Source organism: Eptatretus burgeri, chromosome 13, assembly GCF_056783735.1.
Source record: "Eptatretus burgeri isolate ZD-2024b chromosome 13, Ebu_testis_v1, whole genome shotgun sequence".
NCBI classification, from domain to species: Eukaryota; Metazoa; Chordata; class Myxini; order Myxiniformes; family Myxinidae; genus Eptatretus; species Eptatretus burgeri.
In genome coordinates this window covers 17623245-17630744 of record NC_140973.1, presented here as the reverse complement: position 1 = coordinate 17630744, position 7500 = coordinate 17623245, and positions in this window count along the sequence as shown.

Genomic DNA, 7500 nt, shown 5'->3' with positions numbered 1-7500 from the left:
AACTGTGGAAACATTTTTCATTTTTTCTTGGGAAGTTTTTAAAAGTGGTTTAAAAAATTTCTCGTTTTCTTTCAAATGCTTCTTCGCCCGTTAGTTTCTGTCTGCGTTTCTTCTTTATGTCTTCCTGTTGTTTTACAACTTTTGAAACCAACTCTTGATGTTCCTTAAATCTTCTTGCTCTTTCTTTTGCATCCATTTATTTATTGTAAAACATCATTTAATGAATTGTAAAGATCAACAGGGAAATTTTCCTTTTCTTCATCATTCAAGTGGATGTGTTCAAATTAATCCTTTTCTTTAAATATTTCATCAAATTCTTTATTAACATTAATGCGAGTTGTAATTTCTTCTTCACTAATACTTGCATCTCTGCTTTTCATATGTTTGCATTGAGTTTCTTCATCAACATCAAAACCGAATGATAAAATCTTCACTCCGCTCAGATGTTTAATAATTTGTCTCGTTCCTTCTGGATTAGTTTCTAATATCCCAAGACCACCAGATTTTAGTTTCCTTAACTCACTCTTACAATGTGAATATTTTGTTGTACCAAGAGAAACCTCCTCAAATATTTGACCTTCATTCCTCAATCGCATATGTTCCTCCACTGAAATATAGTGATAATCTTCACCTTTTACTTCTCCAGGTCTAATTGCTCTAGTTGTTGTTGATACAATGCGTATCACAGGGTGTTTTTGAAGTAAATTTACAATATTCTCATTTGTACTACACAAGAACCTTGATTTATGAAAGTTTTTTCCAGAAGCAGATTTACCCACAAGATTTACAATAATAGTTGTCATTTATATATGTAATTGTTTATAAAACAAAAAATATATCCCTTACTATCTCATCTTGTTTCACAACAATATATTTATATTTTTCAGTCGTGTGCTTCATGTAATCCTCAAATTTCTTTTTACTACATAATGTAGAACAATTATCTCTCCAAAAATTATTGATATCTATTGAATTTAACTTGAATAAAATAAAAGTATTAGCATTGTTTCTGATGGAACGACGAGGAAGTTGAAAGTACGAAGGACTAAGATAAATACAATAACAAGAAGAATGTCTCCCTCTTGTGTAGTAGCTGTCCATTACCGTTTGGTTTCTCTCATTAACACAATCAGCAAAGATAACGAGGTCCTTTTTTGATTTATCCAAATCTTGGGGAGACGGTATATCATCCGTATTATCACTAAGAATACAAGTTATCGGATTTGATTTCTTTTTACATCTCTGTGTATCACAAAATAGTTGAATTATATCTTCAATGTTATAATCATTTAGGTTTTTTTGAAGTTTAAATAAACCAATTATATCTTCTTTTTGAAGACCAGCATTAAAACCTTGTGAGAGTAGTTGATACTCTGGTTGAAAACTCGACTTTGTGAAAATTATTAAATTATCATAATCTAAAAAGTTGGGAGTGAGGAGCATCTTTAAAAGTAAGCAGGTTTTTCCACATCCACTTGAACCAACTATGAGAGGTCAGGGTCAGGTATGGGAGCATGTGCCAGAACAGCGCGTCGCTGCGTCCACTTTCCGCCGGTACTCCAGGGGCCTCCGTCTGGCCATCCCCCAGGCAGATGCCAGGCCCATCCCCATCTCCTTGAGATGATGGTCAACCTGCTGCAACCATGAGGCACGTGGTCGGCCCACTGGCCTCCTCCACTCATGAGACTCCCTCGCTGAGAGAATCTGGTGAGCAGGATCAGCGTCAGGAAAACGAGCCACATGTCCATACAGCCGCAGCTGACGCTCACGGACTATGCAGGTAACAAATCTCATCCGAGTCTCTCTCAGCAACCGCTCGTTGGACACAAAATCCGACCAGCGATAGCCAAGGATTCTCCGAAGAGACCTGGTACCAAAGGAATTAAGTCTCCGTCTCAGATCCTTGGTCAAAGTCCAAGTCTCGCACCCATAGAGCAAGACTGGAAGTACCAAGGACCTGAAGACTCGGACTTTCGTCCTCCCGCACAGGTACCGGCAGTGCCACACCCCATGATCCAGTGAATCCATGACTCCCCAGGACCGACCCAGACGTCTATTGACCTCCGGCTCACAACCTGCGGAGACATGAATATCACTGCCAAGGTAAGTGAATCTATCCACGACCTCAACATCCTCACCACAAACAGACACAGACAGGACAGCAGCATCCAAGATGTCACCGAAAGCCTGGATCTTTGTTTTGACCCAAGAAATCCGTAATCCCAACGGCTCCGACTCCTCATTCAGCACCTCGAGGGCCCCCAAGAGGATGTCTAAAGTCTCCGCAAAGATGACTGCATCATCTGCAAAATCAAGGTCCGAGATCTTGACATTGCCAAACGATGCACCGCAACTTGATCTCTCCGACATCCTCCCAAAAATCCAGTCCATACAAGTGCTGAAAAGTGTGGGGGCAAGTACACATCCCTGACGAACTCCAGTAACAACTGGAAATAAGTCAGAGGCGGTACCACCACACTTCACAGCACTCTCAGTACCAGAGTAGAGTTCAGACATCAGATCGATCAGTTTCGGTGGCACCCCACGAAGACCAAGAATCCTCCAGAGGACATCCCGATTCACTGAATCGAACGCTTTACAGAGATCAACATAGGCTGCAAGCAGCCCCTGCCGAAACTCTCATCTGCGTTCGGTGAGGACACGAAGTGCAAGGATACGGTCAATCGTTGACCTCTTTGGTGTAAAGAGGTGTAACTTGAACCAACTATGAGACATCTTAATGAATTTGGGAGATTTTTATGGTTGTTAAATTTTATCTTATTTTCCCAAATGGGTAAAAAAAATCATTCATTTATATATTTGGAAAACAGGTTATTTAATTTATTATTGGCTTTTTTAGAAACTATATTTTATCCTAAGTTCAGGTTTAATTTCAAGATAATCCATTATTTTATTCATACAATATCTTGTGTTGATATTTCCCTGAAAATCACATCCATGAATAATATATAACAACAATCCTTTGAACATTTCTCTAATACATTCAGTTTCTTCCCTTGTAAGGAAAGGTGTGTTATCACCCTCATACTTTACATTCATTTCTCTAATCAATCTTGTAAAGTAATTCATTTTTGGTGTAAATCTAAAAGAATTATTTTCCTTTTTATATTTTTTATCATTAATTAGAAGATAATCACAGAATATACATTGTTTATAGGCTTTTGACTCTGTGTTTAATCCTCGTCTTTCACACGCAGGACAATTCTCAAATTTGTCAAATGGAGAATCAGGAAAGTCTAGCATATTTATAAAGTAAAACTTTACTTAAACTGAAATTCATCTATACTTTCAGTTGTATATTGACTCATATTTAATAATATTACCATCGATATCGATATACTTTTTTTCATTACCAGATTCAACGACAACATTTTTTATATTAAAGGTAATTTTAAAATGATCGTTAACTACTATTGAACGAAATGTCATTTCACCTGATATATTAACATCCTTTATTTCATCAGGATTTACATCTTTAGGGTTGTTGAAAAAAATACAAATTTCTCCTTGCATATTACAGATGGTCTTATCTTTTCTTTCTAAAGCTTCATCCATAAGGTTTTTGTTTTTTGATACTTTTTCTTGTTTCATTGCTTTTTCTAGTTTTGAATATATTACCAGAAGGAGAGGAGAAACTTTTGTTAGAGATACTTTAATTGATGTTCTACCAGGTATACTAAAAGGCCTTCCACTGAAGGAAATTGAAGAACTCATATTATTTACCATAATTGTTTTTATCCAATAGTTGTTATATTTATCTTTGTTCAATTTTACATCCTTGACATATTTCTCAGTATCTTTAACAAATGAAGAGATTGATTGAAACTTGTCTTTTGTGTCTTGAAACATTGTATTTATTAAGTGAAAAAGTTGGAGGATAAAATGGTTTTAAGCACAGATTCACCTGTAAAATAAACGAAATTTTCATCAAGAAAATTTTAGTTTAAGCAAAGATTTATTATATAAATATGGTGAATACAACATACTGCGATGTTTGTAATCATGAATATAAACATTATAGAAAACACATCTGAACCAACAAACACACATTTAATCTATTTCATAAAATATCTCCTCTTGAGTTGGAAAGAAAACATTGTGATATCTGTTCAAAGGATGTTTTGAAGAGAAGTTATAATAGACATCTTCAATCACAAAAACACAAGAAAAATGAGTTTAAAGTAAAGGGAGACTATTATATTGAAAACACTGATGGGGCATTTAAAGGCCATATAAAATAAGGATTTTTCAATTTGGAGAACCCGGACGATCATCAATAGCTGAATCAATTGAAATAGTGAAACCTGATGTTGAAAAAGTTATTAAAAAGACATTAAAAGAAATGAAAACTATAAAGTTTTATATGGGAGTGAAAATGAATATGAAAAGACAATATGAAGAACAAACTCCTTATATGAGAACAGATCTTCATTTTATAACATCATTTCAAGATTTTTTGAATTGTGGGGTTTATGAAGAACTATCAAAACAAGAGGAGGATGTTGATAATACAGTGGTAGGAAGTGGATTCAATATTAAAAAAAAATCATCTTTTTAGATATACACATTCTAAAATCAAACCCTCTTAAAGCTTCTTCTTCTTATATTGAATTACCAAAAGAAATAAAACTAAAGAAGGCAGTTGTTAAGATTAAGAACAATTATAATAAATGTTTTGTCTGGTCTGTTCTTGCTCACTTTCATCCACCAAAATGTCATTCAGAAAGAGTAAAACAATATATGAAATATGAGAATACCTTGGACATTAAAGATTTTAAATTCCCAATGCCACTAACAGATATTCCTTAATTTGAGAAAAAGAATAATCTTTCTATTAATGTATATGGATTAACGGATACAAACAAAGTTCAAATATTAAAAATTTCAAACAACTATAAAAATGAAGAAACACACATTGATCTTTTATATTTTAGTATTGGAAATAATTCACATTACACATACATCAATAATTTATCAAGATTAATCTCTTCTCAGGTATTCAGAACAGCAAACAAAATATATCCTTGTAAGCGATGTCTTAATTCATTTCATACAAAAGAACGATTAGAACAACATTCAAAATATTGTAGTAATCATAAATCAGCTATAATTACAATGCTTAAACCTGGTGAAAAGATTTCTTTTGAAGATTATAATAAATCTATCATGCACCCATTTGTGATATATGCTGATTTTGAGTGTATCCTTAAAAAGATAAATACTGCTTCTCCTAATCTGAAAGAATCATATACAAATAAATATCAAAAACATATTCCTTGTGGTTTCTGTTATTATATCAAATCATCTGTTGGAGAAAAGTATAACAAACTTGAACTTTATAGTGGAAAAAAAGCTTCACAAGAGTTTGTAAAACGATTAGAAAAGGATTGTATAAGACTCACTAAATTAATGAAAGAAACAAATGAACCGATGAAATTAACCAAAGAAGAAAAATTAGAATTTAGAAAGAACAATATCTGTCATATTTGTGAGGGGGAAATTAAGGAGTCTAAAGTTAGGGATCAATGTCATCTTACTGGTAAATATAAAGGTCCCGCTCATTCCTGTTGTAATCTTAATTATAAATTACCTTCTTTTATTCCAGTCTTTCTTCACAACAGCGCCAACTATGATACACATCTATTTATAAATGAACTTTCAAAAACACCAGGGAATATTTCGGCCATAACAAACACAAGTCAAAAGTATATTTCATTTACAAAAATGATATTCACAAAACCTTTAACTCGTATTAGGTTTCTAGATTCTTACAAGTTTATGGGAACACCACTAGCCTACCTCGCATCAAATCTAAGCTCCACGGACTCTTTTCCAAATCTTAATTCATTCTTTCCAAAAGAGGAAATTCTCACTAAAGAGGAAATTCAGATTAAAGAGAGAATTCAAAGTAAAGAGGAAATTCGAATTAATGAGGAAATTAATGAAGAAATTCTAACTGAAGATGAAATTCTAATTATAAAGAAAATTCGAACAATGAATGAAATTCTAACTAAAGAGGAAATTCTGATTAAAGATGAAATTCTGATTAAAGAAGGAATTCTCACGAGAGAGGAAATTCAAACAAGGAATGAAATTCAAAGTAAAGAGAAAATTCTTACAAGTAAGGGAATTTATCCTTATGATTATATGGATTCATTTATGAGATTTAAAGAAACACAACTTCCTTCAAAAGAAAGTTTCTATAACCTTTATGAAGAAGACATAAGTGATAAGGAATATAAACACGCACAAGAAATATGGAAAATATTTAAGATAAAGAACCTTTGAGAATATCATGATTTATATCTAAAAACAGATGTTTTATTGTTAGCTGATGTGTTTGAAGCTTTTAGATCACTCTGTCATAATAAAAATTGTGATGGATTAGATCCTGCCCACTATTTCACAGCTCCTGGTTTAGCTTGGAGTGCAATGTTGAAAATGACAAAACAAGATATAGATTTAATCAGTGATGTTGATATGCTTTTGATGATTGAGAAGTCCAAGAGAGGTGGAATATCACAAGTATGTTCAAAAAGATATGCTAAAGCAAATAATAAATATCTTCCAAATTATGATAGTGAAAAAGATAGTAATTATTTGATGTATTTTGATGCTAATAATTTGTATGGATGGGCAATGTCTCAATCTCTGCCTTATGGTAAATGGTAAATTAGAGTGGGTGGAAGAAAAGGATTATGAAAAGGCTTGATGAATATTGTTATTTCTTCTCAAGAGGAATTGAATGACAAAGAAGAAGGTTATTATTTTGAAGTTGATTAGAGGTACCCGAGTGATCTTCATAATAAGCATAAAGACCTTCCTTTTGCATGTGAGAAAGAAACCCCAAAGAAATAATGGTTCAGTGGTTATCATAAAAGTTTTAATATTAAAGGCAAATCAACAGAAAAGTTATTAACAACATTCTATGATAAAGAGGGATATGTTTTGCATCAGAGAAGCTTAAAACAGTTTTTGAGAGAAGGATTGAGAGTAGCTAAAATTCATAGAGTTTAAAAATTTAAACAAAGTCCTTGGGTGAAAAAGTATATTCAATTCAATACAGATATGAGAGAAAATACAAAAGTAAAATTTGAAGGGGACTTTTATAAATGAATGAATAATGCTGTATTTGGAAAGACTATGGAAAATGTTAGAAACAGGCAAAACATTAGATTCGCAACATCTTGGAAAGAAGCTTCGAGATTGATAAATAAACCAAGTTTTGAGAGAGAAGAGGTTTTTTCAGAGAACTTTTCTGCAATTCATATGAAAAAGGAAAGTATTGTAATGGATAAACCAATTTATATTGGAACAGCAGTTCTTGATTTATCAAAGATATTGATGTATGATTATTTGTATAATGACTTAAAGAAAGAGTATGGTGAAAATGTTTCATTGTTGTATATGGACACTGATAGTTTTATCCTAGATATAAAAACTGATGATGTTTATAAAGATATGAAGAAAAATATTGGA